Source organism: Pavona decussata, unplaced genomic scaffold, assembly GCF_977016875.1.
Source record: "Pavona decussata unplaced genomic scaffold, jaPavDecu1.1 SCAFFOLD_78, whole genome shotgun sequence".
Classification (NCBI taxonomy): Eukaryota; Metazoa; Cnidaria; class Anthozoa; order Scleractinia; family Agariciidae; genus Pavona; species Pavona decussata.
Window position 1 is genome coordinate 1647909 of NW_028145496.1, and position 27916 is coordinate 1675824.

The window sequence follows — 27916 nt, forward strand, 5'->3', positions numbered from 1 at the left end:
TTGGGAAGCGGTACAACATATACGTTATTTACGGGAATATTCGAGTCAAAGGGATAAAAATATTTAAAAGTTCAATGGTTTGTCCTTCTATTTATGTTTTAGTATAATGCTGATCCAGCTCTGATCAAATGTTGTTTTCTCCTGGTATAGATTTGGTATAAGCAGGTGTTCTGTTTTGGATTGTTTCCCAGGAAATTGATCTTTCTACCAAATATGTTTAAATAAGTTTTTCCTCAAGAACAATACATTGTTTACAAGAGGTCAAGCCGTAATTTATTGTATCTGACCTTAAGTTAACCTTTACCTGGCATTTGCCTGGAAATGGCCATCCTTCTTGTTTTTTTATCGTTTTCTAGTAAAGGTTCGAAAAGGTATTCGTGGTTTCTTACCGAATCTATACCAGCCGATATCTTGTTATTTAAGTTAGTTTTTACTGTATTTATTTTAATAAAAATAATCTTTAGATCTTTTCATTTGAAGGTGACTGTCAATGTCAATACTTTTTGTTCTGTAACCGCGTACTGTATTTTTAATAAGGTAGCTGAAAGTTGTAAATACGTACACCTTAATTTATGGAAATAGGCGTGGACTTGTAGTACCGCCTTTCTTCTCGGAAAGTTGTTGTTTTACAACAAGAACACTGAACACTGCCTGAAACTTCATCCGAGTATGTTACAAACTAGTGATTGTGAATGTGTAGTTTTAATCGATACAAATATTCACTGTAATTTTTATATTTCTCCTGTTGCTTTATTTTGGTTGGACATATCGAAGAACCTAGTGAAAATCTTGAAAGAATGGTACATTTTTCACTGTAAATAAAGGGAAGGTACTCATTTCCAATTCCAACACTGACCAATCATAGAAGGGCTTACGTAAGCCTATGTTAGTAGTTGATGAGTTTTTGACAGTAGGTTGTCAATCATAGTCCAACCAACATAAAAGCAACGCGAGAAGTTCTTCGTCAGAGAATGTTGTAGCTGAGCTTTAGAGTGAACTTGCAAAATACAAGCAGCCATTGAACCACAATTGTGTGTGTCTTCTGAATTCAACTCGCTGAATTAACTGAGCTGAACCCCTTGGTTAGACGCTAAGGCTAATCTAACAAATTGGTGGAAGAATCGGGTTTCGACCCAGTACGCTTCAGAGGGCGCCCAAACCACCAGCGCTCCCGACGGGACCGAACTGCGACGCTTTCAGAGGGCCTAGTAGCCCAGAAAGGAGAGACCTGGGACATTTTTCAACCAATCTCAATTCTCCCCCCTTTCAGCATAAAAACCAAAAAAAATCAAGCAACAGCCAAAATTAACACCAGAAAGCAATTAAGTAGTATATAAAAATCAGAAAAAAATCAAAAATCCGACCACTTTTTCAAAAAAAAAGTGTCCCAAATCAAGTAAACGTGCTTCACAACATTTTAAGAGGAAACCGCTTAAGACTTCCTTTCTTGTGGCGAATTGAAATATTACGTCAGCTTTAGAGGAAGTCAAAAGTAAAAACTTCCTAACCGAAGAAAAATAGTATCACGTTTGTTCGATTACATCATGTTAAAACCACTTGATTGGTCATCCTTTGACAGGATTGACTTCCTTTTTCTTTTATAAAAGAGCAATCAACGCATTTTCGCATCAATTTTAAAATGGCTGATGATGGGGAAATGTTGTGGGATGACACTTGTGGTACTGAATTGCTTGGCGTTGCAACAAATTTAACTATCTCTAAAGAACAAGAAGCAATACTGAAGGAATATATTAACTACCACGATGAAATGAAAACATTTCTTGAGACCTGTCTTGATAAAGGACAAAAAGGAGATGAAATCGCGGCGAGTGTTTACTTCAAAGAAAACAAACCAAGCAAACCGAAAGCGAGTCTTGGAAACTTGTTTGGGCACAGAAGTCGGAGACACCAACAAACTGTGGAAGAAATGCATGAATTTCTGAAATCAAGAATCATAAATCAGCAACTTCAAGAAGCAGAGCCTGCTTTTAACTCTTCTGTTTACCAAAGTTGGGAAGAAATTTCACTTCAAATAGAAAAACACATACTCTTCGGTAAACATAAAAAAAATCAAGCTCTTGTTGCGGACATCAATCTTGGTCTTCTCTTGGAAAGTGGATCACAAATTTATCAAAGGGAAAAAATTATCAAGCGCGTGACTGGAACTTTCGATAAGTGGATTACAAATAACACAGACATTTCTGTTCGTCATGCAAGAAGACTTAGAGCTTTGGCAAAGGCTTTACAACCATTTCCACGCTTGAAAAAACTTGATTTAACAACAACAGAGATGTGCAACAACCTATCAAATATTCTCAAAGTTCTTGAGATTCCTGAGTTTAAAACCTTTTGGTCACAAACAACTTGAAACTTTTTTTATCGTTGCCAAGAAAACGATGCCTTAGAAACAGCGGCCATAAATGTCCGCCGTTGCCAAGAAAACGATGCCTTAGAAACAGCGGCCATAAATGTCCGCCGTTGTCAAGAAAACAATGCCTTAGAAACAGCGGCCATAAATGTCCGCCGTTGTCAAGAAAACAATGCCTTAGAAACAGTGGCCATAAATGTCCGTCGTTGTCAAGAAAACAATGCCTTAGAAACAGTGGCCATAAATGTCCGCCGTTGCCAAGAAAACAATGCCTTAGAAACAGCGGCCATAAATGTCCGCCGTTGCCAAGAAAAAAAATGTCTTTAAAACTAAATAAAATGATTTTTATTTCATACGCTTGTGATGTTTATTTTTCACCAAACTAAAATTTACATATCTTCTTTGGATATGTAAATTAATCGCTTTTAATTTTTTTCCCGCAAAACAAACAACGAAAAACCTCCTGATCTCTTCTCAAATTCAACTCTCAACTCGTTACGTCGAGAAGTGATCCGAGTTTTTTTTGATATTTTTTTTTAATCTCCTCTTTCAAGGCTTCAACATCAACTGGCTTCGTCTCAGGCTCACTCTTCACTTTCACTTCCTTCATTTGTTTATTTCGAAGTCTCTCTTTCATCGAAAAATATTTTTCAACCTCTCGCAAAATCAAGTCAAACTCGCCATCAGAAATAAATCCATCCTTCAATGCTTTTGAAATCAATCTATTTACGGACAAAAGCGACGATTCAGCAAGAGAAACCGTTTTTTCATGTTTTCTAACTTTTCTTTCAAAATTCGCACTTCCAGCCATTGAAGCCGATGATATGAGAGTCGTGATCAATGCTGTCAAACTCAAAGGAACTCCGACGGCAATCCCGATTCCACTCAATGAAGTTCCAACACTGCTTGATGCCAACACGGTTGTCAAAAATACTGAAACGGATGTTATTTTCGAAGCGATTAATTTTGCTCTCTTGTATTTTTTGCTCACTCGTTTGTAATGAGAAATTTCGCCTTCGAGTTGTTTTTGACAATCACAAATCTTTTTCAATCTGAATTGCGCAACGTCGCTTCGCTCGCTCACTTCGTTCGCTTCGAGAGAAGGATAAAGTTGTGGCGCACTTGGAATAATATTTTGTTCACTCATATTTTATTAAAAGATCTCAAATAATTTCAAATTCAAATCTCAACGGAAGCCCATTAAAATCGATGAACTCACCAGTTTCTTCCGTCACTGTGATTCGCAAAGAATCGATTATTTTTTTCCCACCTGCTATTTTCCGTAACGGGCTATGTTTTGATGAATATTCAACTCTTTCGAAAGGACTTCCTTTGATGTCAAAACACGCCAAAACATTTGAAGGTTTTTCATTGAAAAAATTTTCGTTTTTATCAACAAGATCGCAGTTGATGAAGAGGTTGTTGAATGAAGCCAAACGATTGATGATGGTATCTCCACTTTTCAGAGTGTGCCGTCGTTGGGCTTTTGGCGAAACGTCCTGACTGATATCAATCAGACCAAGAAGATGAGTCAGGTCACGATCAAAAATAACTTTTCTTCCAAGAGGATTTTCAATCACAATTGGACCTTTTTGGTCATCAAGTTTTACTTTGATGTTTACTTTTTCAAGTATTTTCTTTATATCTTTACCGATTGTGTAAAGAGTGTAATTTCCAGGATAAATTCTATTGACAGCACTAACGTTTTTGTCATCAAATATGCTGATTTCTCCTCTTTCTTTCAAATTAAACCAAGAATTATAAAAAGAGCAACTGATCAACCTGATGAACCCAAATTTTTCAATTGGTTCATCAAAGTAAACCGTGTGATCATTTGAATTTGTCAAAACAGTCAAAACAACCATTTTATTTTCAAAACATAAAAAATGGAAAACTTGTTAAAATGGATAGATTCCCACCCAAAAGAAGCAAAAAGACTTTCCGAACAAGCAGAAGAAAAAGCGTGGCGAAACTTCAAAGCCAAATTTCCCAACGCTGACCTCAGCAAATTCGTTGCACAAGTGGATATGACCGACAAAACACACGCAACAGCTCAGATAAATTTGGTTATTGTTCCCGGTCAACATTGGCAAATTGTTTCACCCAACCCCAAAGATTGGTCTGTTGAAATGAAGAAAGCTCTTGGATTTGGAGGCTTTCCAATCGAGCTAATTCTCAATTCAAATCCTTCAAATCCAGTTCCAGCTGTTCCATTTTCAGACAAAATCCCCGAATCTTTTGGGGAAATCCTTAACCAACCAATCAAAATTTTTGTAAAACCCAACGAAAGCTTCACAACAAAATTCCGAGAAATTTTCGCGAAAACAAAGATCACCCACAAAACAGCAAAAGAATCAAGAAAATGGCTGAATCAACCAAACATGGACCATTGGCCGCAACAACTCAACTTTGCCTTTTTGTGCGCAACAACAGCTTCTGGAATCTCAAGACATCTCGTCAATTCACTCCCACCTCAAATCAAGTCCTTTCTTCTTTTCCACATTTATTTCACAACAAGAAGGATTCTCTTCGAAATGGGAGGAATTCAAAGTGAATCTGCTCTCCCAGGTGATCCCACATTCAGTCAAACTGAAAACAAATTCGACATTCCTTCATACAAGAGAATCTGTGCAGAATTTCAAATCTCGCCAAACGCAGATTTCAGATTCACCTTTGGTCAAAATTTTGGACTTGGATATGTTAACATATTTTATCCAGGAGAAGGAGACTATGCACAAAAGCATTGGACTTATCCTCCAGCAACCCTTCAAAACCCATCAAGTCAAAGATTCTCCGATGAAGGCGGAACTGACGCAAAAGGAAACAGAATTGATTTCATCAGAAACGATCAAGGAGCTGACAAACAATTCGAATTTTTCATGTCAAACGGACCTCTCAATGGACTTTCTCAAGCAGGAATGGCAAGAATCAATCAATCAATTGAAGCATTCGTTTATTGCATTCTTGGAGCACAAGTCAACGTTAGATCATCAATCCTTGGTGAATTTGGAGGCGCAAAGGAAGCTCAAAGAGAATTTCTCGTCCTCATGGAAGATGCAATCAGACAGCCTGACTTGTCAAAAAGCATCAGTAGATATCAGCTTGCGATTGATGAGGCAAAAGTCAGGCTTGATCTTGCCATTTCACCAGGAACATGGTTGATGCCTTCAAATTTTGTCATTAACACTCAAAGCACAGTTGGATACAACAACAATCTGAAAAAAGCAACTGGAAACATGAAACTCGGAGTCAACTCTGATGTCAATGTTGACTTAAAAAAAGTTGGAGCCAGGAATATGGATGGAGGACAATCAAAAAACAACAGATCAACTTCGCATTCTTCAAATCCAGAAAATGAAAACAAAAATACAAAACCACCGTCTTTGGATTCACAACAAGTCACAAAACAACTTCAGGAAGCGAGTGAAAACCAAGAAAAAGAAGAATCAAGTCAACACGAAACTTTCAAATCTGGCGTCATCATTGCAGCATCACTCGGAGCATTTGCCATTTATCGGATTTTTCGTTGAGTCCAATCCAATGGATTAAACTCAATTTTTAACTCGCTATCGCGCGCTCGCTCCGCTCGCTTTCTTTTGAATCTTTTCAACCATGAAAACTGCAACAGCAAGAATCAACAGCCAAGCGTTTTTTCCAAGGAATCCAACAACTTGTCCTGCAGTTTTGAAGATGAAACTGACGATTGAACCAATCAATCCAGGAAGAAGTTGACCAAGCTTTTTTCCAAGATCTTTCAAAGCATTTCCAACTCCTTTGGCAACAGATTTGAGTCCTTTTGAGAGCGCATTCACAATCACACCGATTGTTGTGCCAACAGCAAGGAAAACAGCAAAAACTGTGAATCCATATTTCTTGAAAATGTTTTTGATTTTCTCTCGAAGAGGCCTTTCTCTTTCTATTTCTTCAATTTGTGTTCCCAGCCTGGCAAGCTCCTCTTCATTTTCTGCAACTCTTGCCTCAACTTCTGCTCTCAGTTGGGAAGAAGTGTTTTCATCTTCTAGGATTACTTTATCATTTTCAATTTTTTTTTTTAGTTCAGCCTCTCTTTCATTCAGTTCATCAATGGTTTTTGTCGTGTTGAGCCTTTCTTCAAGAGTGTTTCTTTCTTTTTGTTTTTTTGCAAGATCAGATTTGAGTTTGTCAACCTTTGCTTGTTCTTTTTCTTTCGCTTTCACTTGTTTCTGCAAATCCATTGTCGACCTTGAGTTTCACCTTCAATGAAAGATGTTTCTGCAGTTTTTGGTCTTGCTCCTTCTTTTCCATAATCTCTGTTCATTGTTGTCTTTGGAGTACTTTCACTGGGATTGTTTATTTCTTGATCAGAATCTTCATCATCATCATCATCTTTATCTTCATTTTTATCTTCTTCATCAGGATCAAGATCTTCTAAAGGAATGTATTCTGCCATTTTAAAAATAATATATTAAAATGGAAGTCAGTGAAAAAATCAATCCGAATTTTGAGAAAAAAACATCAAACGCTCTCAAGGCAGACAGAACTGTTCACAGAGTCACATTCAACCCAAACAAAGCTTCCCCAGGTGAAACACTCAGGATTCCAGTCCCAAAGCTTCACGAGGGAACAGTCTTGGTTCCAGATTCACTCGCGTTGATTTTTGATTTGGATGTGAGTGGTCATGCAAACAATTTTCTGGTGAACAATGTTTCAAGAGCATTGGTTTCCAGATTGAAAATCAAGTTTGCTGGAGAAATTCTCGTTGACACAGACGGTTGGGATCTTTTCAAGCTATGGGAAGATCTTTTTTTGACAAAACACGAACGAGAAAACATGTTGAGCGAGGGAATTCAATCTGAGGCTCTCTCAAAAATCAGATCCAATGCTGGAGACAAACCAACTTCTTCAGTCGTGAAGGAAAACAAGCTCAATGATATCTTCAAAAGCAAATACAGAATCAGACTTGATCACGAAATTTTGAAAGATCATGGAGTTTTTTATCCAAGAGCCTTGTCTGATGAACTGGTTTTTGAATTGACCCTTGCTCCTGCAAGCGGTGTTGTGAAGGGATCAGATGCAACAAAACTTGCATATGAATTGACAAACATTCAGCTTGAATATGAGGTTATTCAAAGCAAAAAGCTTTCAGATGAAGTCAATTCAAATCTTCTCAACGGAGATCGTTTCATGTTTGAGCATGTCACTCATCACAAAACAATCACAATTGCAAAGGGAACAGACTCAATCATCAACGAATCAATCAATGTTCCGAGAAGATCAATGAAGGGAATCCTCCTCCTTTTCTTCGAACCTTACACTGCAGGTGCAAGAGATTCAGAAAAAACATTCAATCCTGACATCACAGAGGTGAAAGTTGACGTGAATGGAGTTCCAAACAAGATTTTCAGTCAAGGAATGAAAACGAGAGACATGTTTAACGAAGTTTTCAGAAGATTTGGAAAGGAAAACTCCTCAATGAACGCAACTGAATTCTTTGCTGGAGACAAGTTTGGATTGTTCATCGATCTCAGGAGCATGAAAGACAATGATCTTCATGGAAGTGGAATGAGATTGGTGAACACAAAAGACGGAGTTTATTTGTCAATCAAAAGAAAAGCAAGTGGTTCAGGAAATGTCAAATGTCACATCTTCATCTTGGCTGATGCACAATTCAGCATTTTAAACAAAGAGCTTGAGAGTGTAGCATATTAATTTCTTTTTGATCAATCAAAAAGAAATTTTCAAACCGGAGGCAATTCAGTTCCAGGAGGAACAATCATTAACTCTTCTCTGACGAATCCTCTTTTTGGACCATCTTTCAAATAATAAAGAACCGGTTCTTTTTCATTCACAATTGCTCTGTCAATTGAAAAAACTTTCAGAGACCAATTCGGATCAGTTGCTCTTCTTTGACCTCCTTCAAGTTCACCAGGAGCAAAAAGAAACCTCACGTTGACTGAAGAATCGAGTCTCTTTTCATTTTTTCCAACAGGTCTTGAATAATTTGGTTTCTTTGAATCAACCACCTTTTTTTTGATTGCGTCAATTGGTTTCTTTCCTGTAAGTCGAGTTGTTTCATTGTTCAATGCTTTCACAACTTCTGGAAGTCTTTTCACCCATTCCGTGGATCTTTCACCTGATTTTAAGTTCATTTCTTGGGAATATTGAAAACTGAAAAGTCTTTCACCCAAAGTTCGATTGAATCTCTCAACAATTCCTTGATCACGGTGAACATTTGGATTTCCTCTTCTGATTCTTGTTTCATGTTTTGACATTTCCTTTGTGACATCACCCATAAATTCTCTTCCTGGATCAACTTGAAGAATTTTTGGCCATTTCAAAGGTCCTTTGTAAATTTTCTGAAAAGCCTTTGAAACTTCAGATGAATCTTTTGAAGTGAGAGGTTCAGCGGCTTTGAATCTGCTTGCAACATCAACAACAGTCAAGGCATATTTGAAAATCTTTCTCCCTCTTGGGAGTTTGTCATGCGGAAGAAAGAGAAGATCAGCTTGATGAACTGCATTGGGAAGTTCAACATCAAATGTTGGTCTTTGGATGTTTTTTGGAACAGGCAGGTAGATTTGCCAGATTGCTTGTTTCATCAACCAAAGTTTTGCTTCATCTTCTGGAACATTGGCTTCTTGAGAAAGTTTTTTCGCTGCTTGAAGACCTTTCCAATATCCTTTTGGGGAATAATAAATTTTTGACAATTTTTTGTTTGACATTTTTAAAGGAAATGACTTGCTGCAAATCCAATAGCCAAAGCTGATGTTCCAACAAAGATCAACTCTCCCTGTTTTTGAGATTCGCTTGGTTGGTAAAAGTCTGAAAATTGGGGTTCCTTGAGATGCTCAATTTTTTGTTGATGAACCTTGTTATAAAGTTTTAAAGCAAAGTCAGTGTTTGTGAAATTTTGTTTTGCTTCATCTTTTATTCTGTCATTTGTTTGGATCCAATCATTCAATTTTGCACGATTTTCTTCGTATTTTTCGAGTTCTTTTTGATATTTTTCAACTGCCAGGTTGTGTCTCTTTTTTTCCTCAAGTGAGGCTGATTCTGAATCTCCAGAAATAAATTTTGCGAGATATGATCCACCAACAAAGGCGGTTGCATTGATTATTGCTCCTCCAATCATGATTGCGATGCTTGCCATTTTAACTTGGCAATATTTTTTGTTTTTCAAGATAATCTTTTGTTGCCAAAGAGGCAGCAATGATGACAGTGAATTTCACATAGTTCATGAGATTTGAGGAAGGATCAGAAGTCATTGGTTCCTTGATGACTTTCTTTGCAAGCCAACCAAATCCTGCAGCCAATCCAGTGATTGTTGCAGCATCAGTCATTGTTTTCACGAGTTTATTGTCTGACATTTTATTTGAAAAAACAAATTAATCCATTTGTTTTAATTTTGGAATTTTTTTTGTTGCAGCTTGCTGCGTTCCACTATGTGGGACTTGAGTAACGTTTTGCCTTTCAACTTCAACCATATGATCAATCAATTCTTTTTGTGCTTTTTTTGTTTCCACTTTGTTTTTTTTGAAAAGACTTTTCAATTCTTCCCTTTTGTAATACAATCCAACAACTGAAACCGCAATGCTGGCAACAGAAAGCACTTGAGTGAGTGAAAATGAACTGCTTTGTTCGTTTTTCAAGTCTTCACTTGATGGAGGGTTTTCTTTTTGCGTTTCGATTTTAGTGTCGGCTTTTGCTTTTTTCTTTGCTTCTCTTGCTTTTTTGTTGTGTTCAGCAAGTTTTTTTCCAGCTGCAATTCTTCCTGGATTTTTTGGAACTGTTTGTTTCACTGTTGTTGTGATTTGTTCAGAATCAGGTTCTTTTTTTTCAAGTTCTTTTTCAGAACTTGTTTCAGGTTCTTTAACTTCTTGAGTCTCCATTTTAAATGATTTTTCAATTTTTTATTTCATTTAAAATGGAAAAATTAAACAAAGAAGAACTTGAAGTGCTTTTGGAATATTTCAAAAATGAATCAGAAGAAAACAGACAAAAACATCAGCAATATCTTGAAAAAGACAATCTTCAAGAAAATCATGAGTCAACATTTCATTTCTTTCGAAACCAAACGGGAGAAACAAAGACAAGACTCATGCAAGTTTTTAATGACAGACTCAAACACGAGATGAGGTTGAAAGAGGGTATCTTGAAGGATGTTGAAAAAATTGTTGAAAATGAGAGAAAAACACCTTTCTTTCACAAGGTTCTTGGTTATTCTGTTTCTCTTTTTCTTTTGTTGAGATCAATGCAAATAATAATGAAAAATTAATTTTTTTTTTCATTTTTTTTTTTTTTTTTATTTTTATATAAAATATGACTCTTGAACCTGAAAAATTCAAATTGATACCATCAAGTTACAAAGGCAACAATTTCGAAAAAATTCAATACGATGGCAAAGATCTTCTCCAAAAACTTAGGGGTGATTTTGTCATCACAAAATATGGTCAAAGACTGCAACTTGTTCTTAAACCTGACAATTACGAGATTTTTGATCGGATCCATCGTTTGGCAGGAAAAGAAAATGTTACTTGTTTTGGTGATATCGGCATTTCTATGAACAAAAATACTCCATTTTTTGATGAGTTCAACAAAAGAATGGATCAAAGCAAATGTTTCAATGAAAACAGAGAAATCAAAATGCGTGGTTGTGTTCTGGCGTGTTTTTCATCATTTTCAAAGAACGGTGTGCTTCTCAACCTTTATGCAAAGCAAGTCAAAGTAAATGAATTTTTGAAGAATGATTTGACGAATGAAGAGATTGAGTCATTTTTTGATCTTGAAGATTAATTTCATTTGGTTTCCAAATGAAATTTTTTTGAAAAACTCAAATAAAAAACAATTTTTTTTCCAAAAATTCTTTTATCATTTCAATTCCATCCAAATAATCTTTTCTAATATAATCACCCAATGAATCTTTGATTATTTCAATTTCTTCAATTTCAATCAATTCTTTTGCTGCAATATTTTCGTTATACCCATCTGGAGGCGGGGAATCTTCATCAAAATCTTGATAATCATTATGAACTTCATCAAATTTCAAAATTCTTTCTTCAATTTTTTTTTCCTTCGATTTTTTTTCTTGAACTTTTTTTTGAATTGATTTTTCGTTTTCTATTATCCATTCAAGAATTTCAATTGACTCATTTAAAAATTCTCTGATTTCATCAGGATCTTGATAATTTTTTTCATAATTTGGTTCTAAAATTTCTTCAATTTCATAAAACAAATCATCATATTGTCCATTTGTTGCTGAATTAATAAATCTATAATATTTTTCTGAAATTTCATAAGTTTTATCAAGGATTTTTTCAATTTCGAAACATAAATTTTCATAAACACTGAATTGATCGAAAATTTCTTGTTTTTTTGCATTTCTTATTTCCCAATGACACATTAGTTTTTTATGGAAAAAATTCTCGTTGAAATTGTTTTTTGCGAGAACTCGGGCTGATAATGATTGAAGACTTTCCATTTTATTTAAAAATAAAAAAAAAATTTTTTGAAGTTTTTTTGAATTTTTCAATTTATTTAACAGGTTCTTATCAAGTTCTTCTTCAATTTCTTTCACAGGTTCTTTCATAGGTTCTTATCAAGTTCTTCTTCAATTTCTTTAACAGGTTCTTTCATAGGTTCTTCAAGTTTCAAACTGTTTGCTGCCAAAAGACTTGCACTCGCAGCAGCCATGTACTTTCCGTATTTCAAATAAAGACTTCCAGCAATCAAATTGAGTTCTCTGTTGACAATGAAATCATTTTTCAATCCCCTCAAAAACTTTTCTTGGTCAAGAGGAAGGAAAAAACAAAGTGCTTTTGCACTTGCTTGCAAAAATGTTTCAACAATAGCTCCGCAAGTTTTTGAAGACAAAGAAGCTTCGTATCTCTTGAAATATTTTTCCACATCTTTCTTGGAAAGTCTTTTGATTTGATCTTGTGTGAGTTCAACTCCAATCATTTCCTTGCATTGGCCACTTGCTGCCAAAATGGCAAGATTTTCTCTGTGATCTGTTTCAATTGGTTGGGGTTCAGTTTCAAGAAGCGACATGACTTCTTTCAGTGATTCTTGTTCTTGGATTTCCATTTTAAATCAAATGAAAATTTTTTCAGTTCAAAGAAATTTCAAAAGGATGCCTGAGGGAGAAATCAAGATGAGAAAACTTGACTTCTTTCAACTCTTTCATATATTTTTCCTTTTCATCTTTTGTCAAATCTCCTGCGAATTCTTCGAAGACTGTTTTCATGTCTTTTGCTGATGGAGTGAAAAAAAGAATCAAAGAAGCAATGTTTTCTCTGAAAGGTTTTGCTATGCTTGACATTTGTTGAGTGAGAACCCAAACGCTGATTCCTGAATGTCTTGCAGAAAAAGCAAGTTTCACAAGTTCATTTGTCCTTTTTTTCACATCTTTTGATGAGGCGCAATCATCGAGAATGATCAATGTGTTTGTTCCTTCAAAGGCAAAAGAGATTATTTTTAGCCAGTCATTGATGTGATGGTGTTCTGGGATGATAATGAAAAAATCTTTGTCATTCTCAGCAAAATTATCCCAGGTTTTGTTGTTGACGAATGTTGGACAAAGGAGGAAAATGAAATCAAATTTTTGATTGAATTTTGTTTTGAGAAGATTCACAAGAAAAGTTGTTTTTCCTGAATTTGTTGGTCCAACAATTAAAGCATTGAATGGAATGTTTTCTGGATTCATTTTGTTATTTTATAATGTCCTTTTGCAAACGTGTGGATTCCATCTTCTCTTATGACTCTCTTGTCATCATTTGCAGAAAGAGCAATCTTGTTAACTGTTTCTGTGAAAATTTCGTGTTTGTATGATCTGATGATATTCATTGATCTCATTTGTTTTTTTCCTGAAATGAGACAATCTTTGTAATCTTGATGCGTGATTGTTTTTTTGATGACTGATTTTTTGATTCCTTTGCATTTTTTTTCTTCTTTTTTGTCTTCATACATTCTGACTGAATAAAGTTTTGACCTGAGTCCAACAAACTCTTCAATGATTTTTCCTCCAGCTTCATCTTTCATCATTCCAATGACTTTTTTGTTTATTCCAGTTGGAATGTTTGAAGGATGTATTTTTGGGAAATTTGATGTGTCAAACTTTTCTTTAACATCAGCAGAAATATCCTGAAAAAAGTCATCTGTTTCCATTTCATAACAAAGAGAATCAGTGTCTGTGAAAAGGAGTTTTGCTTTTTCTTGATATTTCGGTTTGATGTAATCATAATGAAAGTCAAAGATGAGAGTTTTTGAAATGTCAAGAATCGACATTCCACAATAAATTGGTTTGTCAAAAAGAAGTTTCACTCTTTTCATGTGAATTGCAATCAAATTTTCATCAAATATTGTGCAACTTTCAAAGTTTGGTTTTGCAGCGAATCGCAATGCTGAAAATCTGTTGTTAACCAATTTGATGTCCACCCTTTTCCTGATGTTTTCCATGGTTTTTCCGAAAACAGAATTGTTCATGAGTTTGAAAAAATCTTTTTCGAAATCATTCTTTCCGTTTGCTCTTAGTTTTGTGTTGAGTTCAATGTAAGGTTTCAACCAGGCTTCCTCTTTGAATTTGATGATTCTGTGAATCTTTTTCAGTTTGAGTCCCATTTGGAGATATTGCTTCAGATTTCTGTGATGAATCACATATTTTTCTTTTTTGTTGAGAGTTGGAATGAGTTTTTCAACATTGTTGACAATGATTCTTTCAGGAGCAAGTGGGAGATCATTGTGGAGATCGTGAAGTTCTTTTGGGTAATCAAGGTCAACTTCAAGAATGCAAGGAAAATTTCTCCAGTCATTGAATTCTTTTTCGTCAACCCATTCAAATCCACCTACAGGAAGAGGTTCACACATTGCCCAACCATAAAGATTGTTTGCATCAAGATAAGGGATAAATGTTGAAGGTTTTTCTGGGTTGAAATCTTTCATATACTTATTGTTGGCTTTTCCAAATCTGTTTGAAATCATTGAAACACCACCTCTGGTGCCTTTTTCAATCATTTGAAGCATGTCAATGTCTGTGAGGAGTTCAAGTTTCACTTCAGTTTTCTTCAAAGATGCATCCCATGCAAGTCCAGGAGAAGTGAAATACCATGCTGGATCAAGTTCATAGTTTTCAAGGCAAACGTTTCTGAATTCCTCAAAAACATCAGCAAGGAGAAGGACATCTGTTTTGAGATAAATATCGTGATAAACTCCCATGTTTTTGCATTTGAAAGTTTTCCAAACTTTTTGAGCATGCTCAAAGTCTTGTTGTGTGATGTGTTCATCGTTGAGTTTTGAATAAAATTTTTCTTTTGGGGGAAGATTTGTTTCTTGAAATTTGTTGATGTTGTCCATGAAGTCATAAGGATAAACTCCTTTTTTTGAAAGAAGATCAAGTTTTTCTCCCAGTTCTTTTTTTTCTTCTTCAGAAAGTTTTTCTTCTTCCAGGGTTTTTCCTCTTTCTTTCAATTTTTCTCTCAAAAGACTTTTTTTTGTTTCAATCTTTTTGTCTCTTTCCAGATTCTTGACCAATGCATCAAGAGAAGATGCCATGAATTTGAAAGAATCAATGAATCTGATGTCATGTCGGATCAAATGTTCTTTTCCTTCTTTGTCAATCCAGCTTCCCACAATAATTTTTTTTGTGAATGAAATGTATTTTTCCTCGTTGTTTGGAATACATCTGATGTCTCCTTCAGTTTTTCCGAGATTCTTGACGAAAAGATGAGCGTCATAATTTTGAAGATTGTGAAAAATCACTGGAGTAAACCATGGCTTTCTGTATTTTAGATTGCATGAGTTGTGAGCTGCTCCTCGGAATTTCCCAATGAAGTGACAGTGATCTCTGACTTTTTTTTCGTCTTCTTCAAATTCTTCTTGGCAAATCCAACATTTTGTTGATTCGTTGAAATCTTTCCAGTCATTTTGTGTCATAATCAAGGGTTTTGGTGGAATATTTTGAATCCTTGTGATATCATCTTCAATCATTTCAACAAAGATTTGAGAAATGTCTGCGTTTTCACTTTTCATTCGATATGTCACAGTTTTTGAAAGATTTTCGTTAAAAGAGCATTTGATGTGATAACAAAACCCACAAGGTTTGTGTTTTTGAAACTGGTTGGTGAAACAATTTTTTGGATTTGGTTCACATCCGCTCATTGATTCAACAAGACTCTCGAAATCAGCATAAATGACAAATGGCATTTTTTGTGAGCGAATGTGATTTTCGAATTGGATAAAAGTTCCCTCTTCTGGCATTTCGATGAATTCATTGCTTTGACAAATCTCTTTGTGAATTTCAAGTTTTTCATTTGTTTGAAAAGCATTCAAGCATCTTAAACAAATATGAATTGATCCATTGTGTTTTGTGATTTGACTTGACAACAGTTTGCTCATGTCTTTGATGAGACAATAATGCTTTTTTTCACAATCTGCAATCAAAAGAAGATTGATTTGGTGTTGCCTTTCTGGAGCTTTGAATATTTTAAGAGGATAAACAACTTCTTGAAATCCAAAAACATTGATTGAAATGTTTTGATTTGATTTTTCAAAATGTGTTATTTGTTTCACAACAATTGGAAATTTCAGTCCATTCCAATTGAGTCTTTTTGAATTTTCCCTGAGATTTTTGTCAATTCTTTCAGGATGTTTATCTGCAGGAAAAAGTGCTCTGGTGACACACCATTTGAAGCATTCATTATCATCATTTTTCATGTTGATAATTGCTTTTTTGTTTGCTAGAATTTTTGGCAGTGGGATGTATGATCTCCCTCTGAGTGGGATGTATTGTGTCATTTGAACGTCAAGTGACAGAACTCTTTCAAGAACCCAGTTTGATCCTCTGTTAGTGAAATTTTGAAATCTTTCTTTGATTGTTTCAATCATAGAGTCAATGATTTCTGATTCATTCGTCCCTTCATGATTTTCAATTGTTTGAGAATGAAAATATGGATAAGCAGTTATAATATTTCCGTTGGTCAAATCAGTTCTTGTCATATAGCAATTGAGAATGAGTCTAATTCTTGTTTGTCGATTTTCTCTCATCAATCGCAAAACATCTGGTTTGACAAATTGCATAAATTCACTTTCATCAAAATTTCCTTCTGATTCAATTCGAAATTGTCTTGCAAAACCACTCAATGCAGTTGCTGTTTCTGTGATTTTTGCTCTTATTCTATTGATTTCTTTCAATTTTGAGATTTTTTTGTCTTTCTCGATTTCTTCGGGTGTTGATATTTTGATTTTTGGAAGAGAAGGGCTTGTTGGTTTTCTCAAACCAAGCATTTCCTCAAGTTCTCTGATTTCTTGGCGATTTTTTTCTTCAACTTTTCTTCTTTGAATTTGATCTTGATTTTTTTTCACTGCCCTTGTTGGTTGGATAATTTGTGAATTTATTTCTGGAACTGGTTCATCAAAAATGGGTGAGAGGTTTCGAGCTCTTTCACGTTCTCGTTCAAGAGCTTGATTTATCGCATCAACGAGTTCTGCTTTTCTCAATCGACTGAATCTTCTCAGTCCAAGCCTTTTTGCTTCAGCTTTTAATTCTGGAACTTTCAATCTGTCCATTTTATATATTTTTTTTTTTAATTTTTTTTAAAAATTTTTTTTGAATTTTTTTTATTTTTTTAAATTTTTTTTAAAAATATATAAAATGGAAAAAGAACAAATTGAATTAAAAATTTTAGTGAGTGGAAAAGATATTTTTGAAATTTTTTTCAGTGGTTCATCATTGGATTATTTGAACCAAATTATTTCAAAAAGTGATGAAATCAAAGTTTATCCAACTCATGCAAGTCTTTTGAAAATGGCAAATAAAAAAAAAATTCAGAACAAAATGGCATACACAAACGATGAACTCAGAAAAGCTTTTGGTTTTCCTTCAAAACAAAAAAAATTGAGAAAATTTGTTTTTGAGTCACCAAATGAAAGACTTGAATTTGACACAAGAAAACAAGCATTGGAAAAACTTCAAATATCAGCAAACCGAATTGCTGATGCTGTGAAAAATGGAAAAATTGAGATTGGAAATGTTAAGTATGATTTCAAAAGAGAATAATTTCCAGAGAATTTCGGTGGAAATCAAAATTTCATTTAATTTTTTATCCCATAATTTTCCCGAGATTTTTTTCCCAATAATTTGTTGGTTCTCTTTGAATTTCTTTTTCAATTTGTTCAATCCATTTTTCCCAATATTGTTTGTCTTTTTCAGGATTGTTTTCTCTCCAGCTTTCTGCTAGTTCTTTCTCTTGTTGAATTTTTTCGTTTTCAATGTGCGCCATCCATTGAAGCCAATATTCTCTCGCTTTCTCAGGGTTGTTTTTTCTCCAACGACGTGAACATTCTCTTGCTTTTTCTCGTTGTTCTTCATTGTCTCGATAGTTATTAGTGTAATCTGTTGTTCTTTTTTTAGCTTCTGAGTGGATTATTTTTGAAGGATCTTGATCATTCTGTGAGAGAATTTCAATCTTCTCTTGTTTTCTCATCTTTGCTGCATATTTTATCTGTCGTTCTTTACAAATTTGTGTTAATTGTTTTGAGGAAAGTTGTGAGTAATCCATTTTATTTGAAAATTTTTTTGAATTTTTTTGGAATTTTTTTTGTTTTTTTGGTTTCACCATAATTTTTACGCAAATCAAGGGAGACTTGATTTGGGACACTTTTTTTTGAAAAAGTGGTCGGATTTTTGATTTTTTTCTGATTTTTATATACTACTTAATTGCTTTCTGGTGTTAATTTTGGCTGTTGCTTGATTTTTTTTGGTTTTTATGCTGAAAGGGGGGAGAATTGAGATTGGTTGAAAAATGTCCCAGGTCTCTCCTTTCTGGGCTACTGGCCTAAACAAGCGTTTCGACGTCAGTGGCCTCAAGAACTACCAGTTGCCGCGCAGTTCTTCCCTCTGCACTGAGAGAGCAGTCCGTCTTCCGTGCGGTTCAAGCCTACGAAGAAAACAGGAAACCAAGTAAGCATTTTTTCTTTGATCCCTATTCAAGTTTATGCTGCCTTCAGGAGTTCCAGATGACTGCCTTTTCACGGATTGGAATCAATAGAACAATTGAACACTGACTTGTTATCTTGGTTAATTGCTTTAAGTTACTCTAGATTTGCTCCTATATTTGCGCTCTTCGAGTGCGTACGTAATTCCGCTTACTTTAGCTTAATTCCTTGTTTTCATTTTAATTTAATTTCGTTTTTCCTGTATCTTAATTAACTAAAGCAATTCATCTTTCCATGGGTGTTTTTCGTAAATCCTTAATGTAATTTTCATCCGTATTCAAACTCATTGGTGTCGGGTTATGAGTGCTAAGCAACACTCTACATCTACAATCGTCACTCGCTCACAGGCTAAGAAACAGACTCTCACTGATACTTGTGTTTGTACACACACGCAACCAAATTCGATTATGGAACCTGGACAAAAGGAGGAGTTGCAAGCTATTCTTAATGATTTAGTGCTTTCTTTAAAACAAGATATGGCAAAAGAGTCGCATACACAAAAAACCAGTTTCGATTCTTTGAAAACTTATATGGAAAGCAAGATGGACGGTACAAAGAAACCTGTTAAAACCGATTTAAAAACCTGACTTGTTCGCGGGCACTTCTTCGGAAGATGCCTCTGATTGGCTTGATTTGTTCGAACGCATCTCCAAAATTAACAATTGGTCCGGCGAGTTACAACTCGACGCCTCTCCTATTTATTTGACAGGCATCGCGCGCGCGTGGTACCTAACGCTAGCCGATGATCAAAAGACCAATTGGGACAATCTCAAACAGGTTTTTCAGGACAGGTTTACATCAGGTCCACAAAATTGGCTCCTGTCACAGCAATTAGGGACCTTAAGCAGAGACGACGACGACGCCGACGAAAACGATACTTAAAAAATTACCTTCGCGTCTTCTGAATAAATTTGCGATGATTTATACTCTCTCAGTTTGTGCAATGTAGCCGAACTATCGAGGAGCTAACGTCGTAGGGGCGCCTTTAAAGTTCAGAAAGAGAAAGGAAAATTAATCATCATGCGTTCACGTTCTCCATAAAACCTTAAATTTGGTCATTTCACGTTGTTGTTTTGCAGAGGACGACAAAGAAATGTACCAAAGTGTATAACGCACGTGCAGAGCCAGTGTTTTGCTAATTAAAACTATTGTTTTCTGACGTTAACGTTGACGTCGTCGTCGTCGCTGCTTAAGGTCCCTATTATCTGCGCGTAAACAGTTATCCACAGAGCCACTTGATAAATATATTACTGACATCACACGTTTATGTAAACGTTTGAAACTTTCTGATGAACAGTCCACGCGCTATTTTATTGACGGTTTGCAACGGGACTTAAAAGATTATGTTTCATTAGCTCAACCAACTAGTTTTCAGCAAGCTGAAACACTCGCTAGAATGAAACATACTGTTAACCAACAACACGGTCCGAGTGATAGCCACTCACTTGTCGATAAACTACATACAGTTTTAACCAACATTTCCGACAAATTGGAGGATAAATCTAAAGTGGTTGCTGCGGCGAGCGCGAGTTCTTCTGCTCCTGACAAGCGATTTGAATCCTTGTCTCGCCAAATTAAACAACTTCAAAAACAACTCCACCCACAACCACCTCCATCCACCACTGACATTGCTGCTTTTGATCAGTCCCAGGGACAGTCCCGCTATATTACCCAACGTGGTTGGCAGGGCCCCCAAAACCGCCAAATTGAACAATTGCAGCGCCAGGTCGAGCGATTAGAAAATGATTTGCGGCGTTATCAAAATCCTCGCCGCCCTGATTTTCGCTCTTTTGGGCGCAGTTTTCGCAGCACTGAAGGCGACCCAATTTGTACCTTTTGCCAACGTATAGGGCACACTTGGCGGTCCTGTCGACAACGTAACCGGGATCCCCGTTTACCTCCTCCTAATACCAATGCTCCTAGGGCTCTTCCAGGTCCATCCAGTGCCCAATCCTCCCGCTCTCAGTTAAACGGGTGAGGGCTCTTGCTTGGGCTATGCCGTCTCCTGCAAGAGCCATTGATTCTCCCATTCATGATATTTGTACATACAATCCCCATGTAAATACAGATACTATAAACATTACCCCAGACATACGGCATAACACAGATATTGTAAGAGGTACTGGTTCAACTTTATCTGTTTTGGATACTGTAGGTAACCCGGGATCTACATATCCACCACAACATAGTGACCACAACAACAGATCAGAACCAAATTCTCCACCCTGTACATACAATTCCAATAGTACGCTGACGGCCGAATTTTCTCGTCATTTAGCCGTCAATGACGAGACTGCCCAAGAAATTATAAAAGTCCATTTACAAGAAGAAAATGTTGCACAAGAAACTTCCCAACTTAATGAGAATATAGATGCATCTGAACATACCAATTCTATTGAAAATACTGCAGTACAAATTCAAGTTCAAAACCCAGACACAGCTAGTCCAGATGAAGACATAAATTCAAATTCACATGATTTTGTTACCACAACTGATGCATTCCCAGGTGTGCAGGACGCACCACATCAGTGTGATGAGTATACGGCACTCCAAGCCATGATAGTCAGTGCAAATGATACTGACAATGAAGTGGACATTCCAAATTATAATGACCCAGGGTCTAATCAATTACTCTCAACCAGTCGACATGAGAGCATTTCCATTGCCACAAGCAATGCGACCGATGATGGTCCCTATCAGGCAATTCAAAGTCAAGACATTGACTTCAATAAGGACATACAGTCTGAAATTCAATTATCCACAGACACGACGCCACCAGTCGCAAATTTATCCACAGAACACACTCCTGATGTTGACGAACATCAAGACATACTGTCAGATTTTCAGATCACAGATGACAAAACACCAGATACTAATTTAAACACTGATGGTAGTCAAGACCTCTCACATGATAGTCCTCCTATTCCTACTACACCACACATATTACACTCAGATTCACAGGATTTAGATATTGCAAATGTGTGTTCAGTTTCGGATAACATCTTCATTGAGCGCTCACAGGAAACCGGAACTCCAACACCTTTGCAAGTCTCTCTACCACCTGTCTCAGATCTCCCTGGTTTTGAAGGCCTTGACCAGGAAGTACAGCCACCACCAGCTATACCTGTTACAGTCAATGCTATCACACCGCCATTTGACATTCCAACGGATAGCCTCTATGTTATTGGCTCTATCAACGATCAACCTTCCCCGATGTTGGTTGACACTGGCGCTTCCATCACCGCGGTAAGTAGTTCTTTTTTCTCTACTTTTTCGCCTCTTCCTCCACTGGAACCCTCTACTCTACCTTCAATACGCACTGTTAGTGGAGAGGAACTCCCTGTTCAAGGAACAGTGACTTTGAATTTTCTCTTTGGTGATGTGACTTATCCATATGAGGTCCTGGTGATAGACAGTCTAACTTATCCGATTGTTCTTGGTCGAGATTTTCTTATGCATTACGGTTCCATTATTGACATGCAATTGAATACCTTAGTGCTCTCCGGCAATGCTCCCATACCACTCAATCGTTCATTTTGCCTTTCAGCCACCACACCTACATCAAGTGATCTAGTGACTGTTCATGCTTTCGCTACTTACATTTTAGCACCTAATTCTGAATCTGTTATTCCTGTTTATCCTAAGACAGCTCTAAATATTGGTAGCACTGGACTTATTGAACCTAGTCCTAAACTTGCTGAACGCTACCAAGTATGTGGTGCATCTCAACTTGTTAGTCTATCAGAACATAATACTTTTCCATTTCGGGTACTTAATCCAACCAATAAACCAGTTACCATCTATCGTTGTTCCACTATGGGCACATACTTGCCCTCAGCTGCTTCGCTGTCTGTTATTGCCACTGCTGACGATTCAGCACCTCCATCTTCACCTACTGAACCACCTCAAGCTGTTCCGCTTGACCTTACTGACACCGACTTAACTGATGCCCAGCAGACACAGTTAAGATCTCTTGTTGCTGAATATCGTGACATCTTTGCCTTGTCCCCAGAGGAACTTGGGCGCACAGGCTTGATGAAGCACCGAATAGATACAGGTGATCACCAACCCATACGACAACGACCGTATAGGGTTTCTGATACTCAACGTGGTATCATTGAGGAACATGTCACTGATATGTTGAATAGGGGGATCATCCAACCCAGTGTCTCCCCCTGGGCATCTCCTATCATCCTTGTTAAGAAAAAGGATGGAACAGATAGATTTGTGGTGGATTTTCGCAGATTAAACTCCGTTACGCGCAAGGATTCTTATCCTTTGCCACGCATAGATGATGCCTTAGACGCTTTGAATGGAACGAAGGATTTTTCCACAATGGATTTACTCAGCGGTTATTGGCAGGTGGAAATGTCTCCAGAGTCACGTGAGCATACTGCATTCATTACTTATGGTGGACTTTACGAATTCCTAGTAGTACCTTTCGGTCTTACGAATGCGCCAAGTACATATCAAAGATTAATGGAATGCGTTTTACGCAACCTAACATATAAGATTTGTCTAATTTATTTAGATGATATTCTTGTTTATTCGAAGACTTTTGAGGAACATCTCAGTCACCTCCGACAAGTCTTTGATCGCCTTCGTCACGCCAACCTCAGATTGAAACCTTCCAAATGTAAGTTTGCATGTACTAAAGTCAACTATTTAGGACACGTGGTCTCGCCAGAGGGAATAGCCCCTGACGACGATAAGATTTCTGCAGTTAAGGATTTTCCGCGTCCACATAATGTCAAGACAGTTCGCTCTTTTCTAGGATTAGCAAACTATTATCGTCGTTTTGTGAAGGATTTTGCCAAAATTGCAGCACCGTTGAATCAGTTGCTTCGTAAAGATCACAAATTTGATTGGACAGAAGCTTGTGAACAGGCTTTCATAGCTTTAAAACATGCTCTGACCAGTGCACCTATTTTGGCTTTTCCAGATTTCAAAGAACCTTTTCATTTATTCACTGACGCTTCCAACGAAGGCATTGGTGCCACCTTAGGCCAAATTCAGAATGGACATGAAGTTGCTATTGCATATGCAGGGCGTGATCTTAACAATGCTGAGCGTAACTATTCCACTACGGAGCGCGAGGCGCTAGGTTTAATTTTTGGTATTCGCAAATTTGAACCTTACTTACATGGTCGCAAATTCATTTTACACACTGATCACCATTCGCTTAAATGGCTTATGTCCATTTCCGACCCATCTGGCAGGCTGGCTCGCTGGTCTCTACTGGTTCAACAACACGACTTCGAAATTCGACATCGTCCTGGCATTTCCCATGCCAATGCAGACGCTTTATCCAGACGCACTTACATCTTGCCATCTCCAACGATATCAGCCTACGATATTCCAGGTGTTCAGATCCAGAGGGTACGTGAACTTCAGTGTCGCGATCCAGACCTAGCAGATCTAATCGAATATCTGGCCACTACACGACTTCCAGATAAGGATAGCATTGCCAGATCCATATTACTCACCATTGATGATTACTTCTTAAGCGAGGATGGGCTACTTTTCCACATCTGGACACCAAGGGGCCGTCGCCGTGCTACCAGTTACCAGCAACTAGTTATACCAACTGCCTTACGCTACGAAGTCCTTACCTGGGCCCATGACCATCCTATGGCTGGACATTTGGGGACACTTAAGACCTACGAGAAGCTACGACTCCGTTACTATTGGCGAAACATGTTTAGTGACACACAGCATTGGTGTCGCAGTTGCTGCGATTGTGCCATGCGCAAGAGTCCACGCAATCGGCACAAGGCGCCCTTGATGCCTATTCCAGTACAAGATGCTTGGGACCGCGTAGCTTGCGACATCCTTGGACCACTTCCACTTACCACCAGTGGACATCGCTACTGTATAATTTTCACAGATTACCTCACAAGGTGGGTTGAGGCATTCCCACTTGCAACAATTGATGCTCCTACAGTTGCACGCATTTTGGTTGATGAGATTTTTACCAGGCATGGGGCTCCCCGCACCTTACTAACTGATCGAGGCAGTAATTTTCTTTCTTCTCTAGTTAAAGAAGTTTGTCGTCTCATGAACACTAAGAAACTCAACACCACAGCATATCATCCACAAACAGATGGATTAGTAGAACGCTTTAATAGCACTTTTGCTGAATCTCTATCTATGTTTGTTAATTCACAACAGACTGATTGGGATTTTTATATTCCTTCTGTTCTCTTTGCCTACCGAGTTTCCCCTTGTGTTGCTACAGGTGATAGCCCTTTCTATCTATTGTATGGGCGAGAGCCCCGACTTCCACCGGATGTCTCACTTTTGCCTCCAACGGAAGTATCTGCTAATGTCGAAGAGCATCGCAAGCGAATTGTCACTCAGATTGAAACAGCACAATCTTTAGCTAGAAGTAATATTGCCCGAGCTCAACAATTGATGAAATTACAATATGACAAAAATGCAGCTGATGCACTTTTTGAAGTTGGTCAGCGTGTTTGGGTTTACTCACCAAAGCCCAAAAAGGGTCTATCAAAGAAATTACGACATTTGTGGCATGGTCCTTATCGCATCTGTCGAAAGCTGTCTCCGGTCCATTACCAACTGCGTACATGTGACAACCGTTTAGTTGCCACCACTGTGCACGCTAATTGCATGAAGCCTTTTTATGACCCAGCTGATCGTCCAATCCAACCGCCTACTGAAGATGATCCTAACAACCTTTCACTCCTAGCCTCTGATATCCCAGCTGACAGTTATGAGCCAGATGATGTACCACAATCCAGTTCTAACTCAGGATCAGATGACAATGGTGAATCTAACAGTGCTCCTGTTCCTTCTTCAGATCCGCTGGCTGACCCAGATGTTTACGCTGCTGAAAAGATCCTTAAATCAAGAAAAAGAAATGGAACCACCCAGTACCTTGTTAAATGGGTTGGATATCCAGAAGCCCAGAGCACTTGGGAACCAGAAACAAACATTTTGGACCAGCGTCTCTTGGAGCAGTTTCACAATAATCCTAAGTAGATTATTCTTATCAACAGTGTTTATATATTACTTAACAGTAATCCCACTAGTTTGTTCACAGTCCACTACTACCACTGATTATGATCTTAACGGGAAACGAGTTACCTATTATCCAGAACCCCTCATGATTTCACGCAACCCCCATGCATTGGTATTTTATCATAATACCCAACTACTAAATATCCTCATAGATCTAAAAACACCAACCATGGGCAATGATTTTTCCCTTAACAATACATGTGACAAAGAGACATCTCACTTTCTTGGTGACTTACTAGCTCACTTACGAACTGTTCAAAAAGCTATGCAGCGCCTACTTTCATTTCATGGTTTCACTTCTTTAATTGAATGCGACTCATATCTTCGTCGGTATTATCAATATTCCACAGGTTTCCCATCCACAATGTCCTGTCCTTATGCATACAAAAAGTCATTACAATTATGCAAAGTATGGGCTCTAGCTACTTGCACTAATATTTCACCACGGGAACGTAATTGGTTACATTCGTCACGCACTAAACGCTCCACCCCTTGGACGTGCGATGCCGGCGTACTCGGCATACCAAAATTTTTCTTTACCTCATTTGGTGGGTCTTGTGACTCTAACAACATGCTTGCTTTCGTACACATTTTCTTTGACCTCGCCAGCTCTTTACACACTACACGAGATTTGATCAAAACAGTCAATGGCAAGACTGTCTACTTAGCAAAAATTTCAGATAAACTAACAACCAAGGTTAACAATCTACAATCTGCTCTACGCACTGTTGAAGCAAATTTCCATGAATGGCAATCCAAACTTGTTACCTTTTCTGTAAAAGACAGTTGTCACTTCAATAACTTTATGGAATTTTTATCAAAATTCTCACTAGAAATCACTAGAACATTTTCCACCTTGCTTCGGTTCATTGAAATCAATGATGTCATACATCAAGCACACAAACTGCATAACAAGCAACTAGTTGGTTTTGATGATCTACCTTCATTTCTGTCCACAGAAATTCAACTTCGCCTTAAAGCCATACCATCACTACGTGACACTGTTTTCGCTCTAGATTCCGGATTTCCGCTTTTATTACAGCCTTTAATTGATTATCGCTACCAAAATTCTAAAGCATTGAGTCTTAACATTTTGTTTACTGTACCAGAATTACCTTCCACCTCACCATTTTGTACCATTGAATACCTACTTCCAATTAAATATAACATTTCTGGAACATGCTATCAAGGTCCAATTACACGTGATGAACTCGCTTTATTACACTGTGGAAATTCTGATTATGTTTTACATAAGTCTATTTTGGACAAATGCTATCAGTCTGATGACACTTTTGTTTGTCCACAAAATATTTTGCATTTAGCTAATGGTACAGGATGGTTAGGATTTCCTTGGCATAAAAACAGTAAACTTACTTTCACTCGACGCCATAGACAAGCTCCTGATTGTACAAACTTACATGTTCTCTACCACTTAGGCGGACGATATTATCTTTCCACTCAGCAAGGTTCATTGAAAGTTCATAATACTAGCAATGGTTCTTCACATATTATTCCATTATCACCACTCATGGTTTATCATTTTCCATGCGAATTAACATTTCCTGAACAGCCACAAGGCCTTGGTAATTGCCCGGACAGGGTAGCCTTTCACATCCCAATATTCACAAAAACCACACTTCATTACATTCCGTGGGTAAATCATGATAGCAATATACTTGAATTACACTATCGCTCACTCAACCTCACTCCTCCACTTCATTTCGATAATTCAACATTGAAATCACTCGACAACACATACCGTTTACTAGATGGTCGGCTTACAACACAACTTACTTCGTTACAACACGATATTTCGAAAATCCACACAGAAAATACATCCAGTACACACACTTGGCTTATTTACAGCGCGTTTGCACTAACACTGTTGAATACACTTTTTATTTCTCTGCTATGCTGTCGTATTTCTCGTCCGATTTTATTTCAATCACTTCCACAGGTTTTCTCTGCTCGAAAACAACACGCTTCGCACAGTTCAACCACAAAACTGTCAAAACAACGCAGTCGAATTAAGCAAACTGAACTCGAACGCGAAATCGAAAGCGAACCAGTTTTGTCTTCTACCGAATTACCGAATATTTCGATGTGTTCTACCTGCAATAAACCTGTTACTACATGAATTAATTATAAACTTTTACACCGATCCACAGCTTCGTTCGGTACCGATCTGAATACAATAAGTCATAATTTTACTTCCCACATGTTAACATCACATCACTTACCGCTGTTCGCGCTCACAGACGAATTCTCGCCGTTTCCATCTTCAAATTCACTCTTTTTGTTTTGTTCATCACCAGTCGCCTTTTCTGTTTCGTTTTCCAGTATTACCACACTCACACACTTTGTTTACCGATGATTTTCGCTTGAAATTTCCCAAAACACAAGCCATGTCATATTGTTTTTGTTCGCCACGTCATCTTTTCTGTTTCGGTACCAATCCTTTTCTTCGCTTTTGGTTCCAGGTCCTTGACGACCTATGGATTTGTTCAGCCTTTTGAGGCCTGCGCCTATTCCGCAAGTCAT

The 27916-nt window shown here is 37.3% G+C and overlaps 1 protein-coding gene and 1 long non-coding RNA gene across 3 annotated transcripts in view; one reads left to right on the forward strand and one right to left on the reverse strand.

The window, feature by feature from the left end:
• Positions 1-27916, forward strand: part of LOC146476276 (sphingosine 1-phosphate receptor 3-like) — a 123128-nt gene that overhangs the window by 19172 nt on the left and 76040 nt on the right. The gene's annotated exons all lie outside the window — the stretch shown is intronic.
• Positions 316-27815, reverse strand: LOC146476278 (uncharacterized). Its single transcript, XR_014865680.1, has 3 exons — positions 27616-27815; positions 18175-18276; positions 316-1205 (listed from the first exon to the last, which is right to left on the reverse strand). It is a non-coding gene; the product is annotated as an uncharacterized LOC146476278 (long non-coding RNA).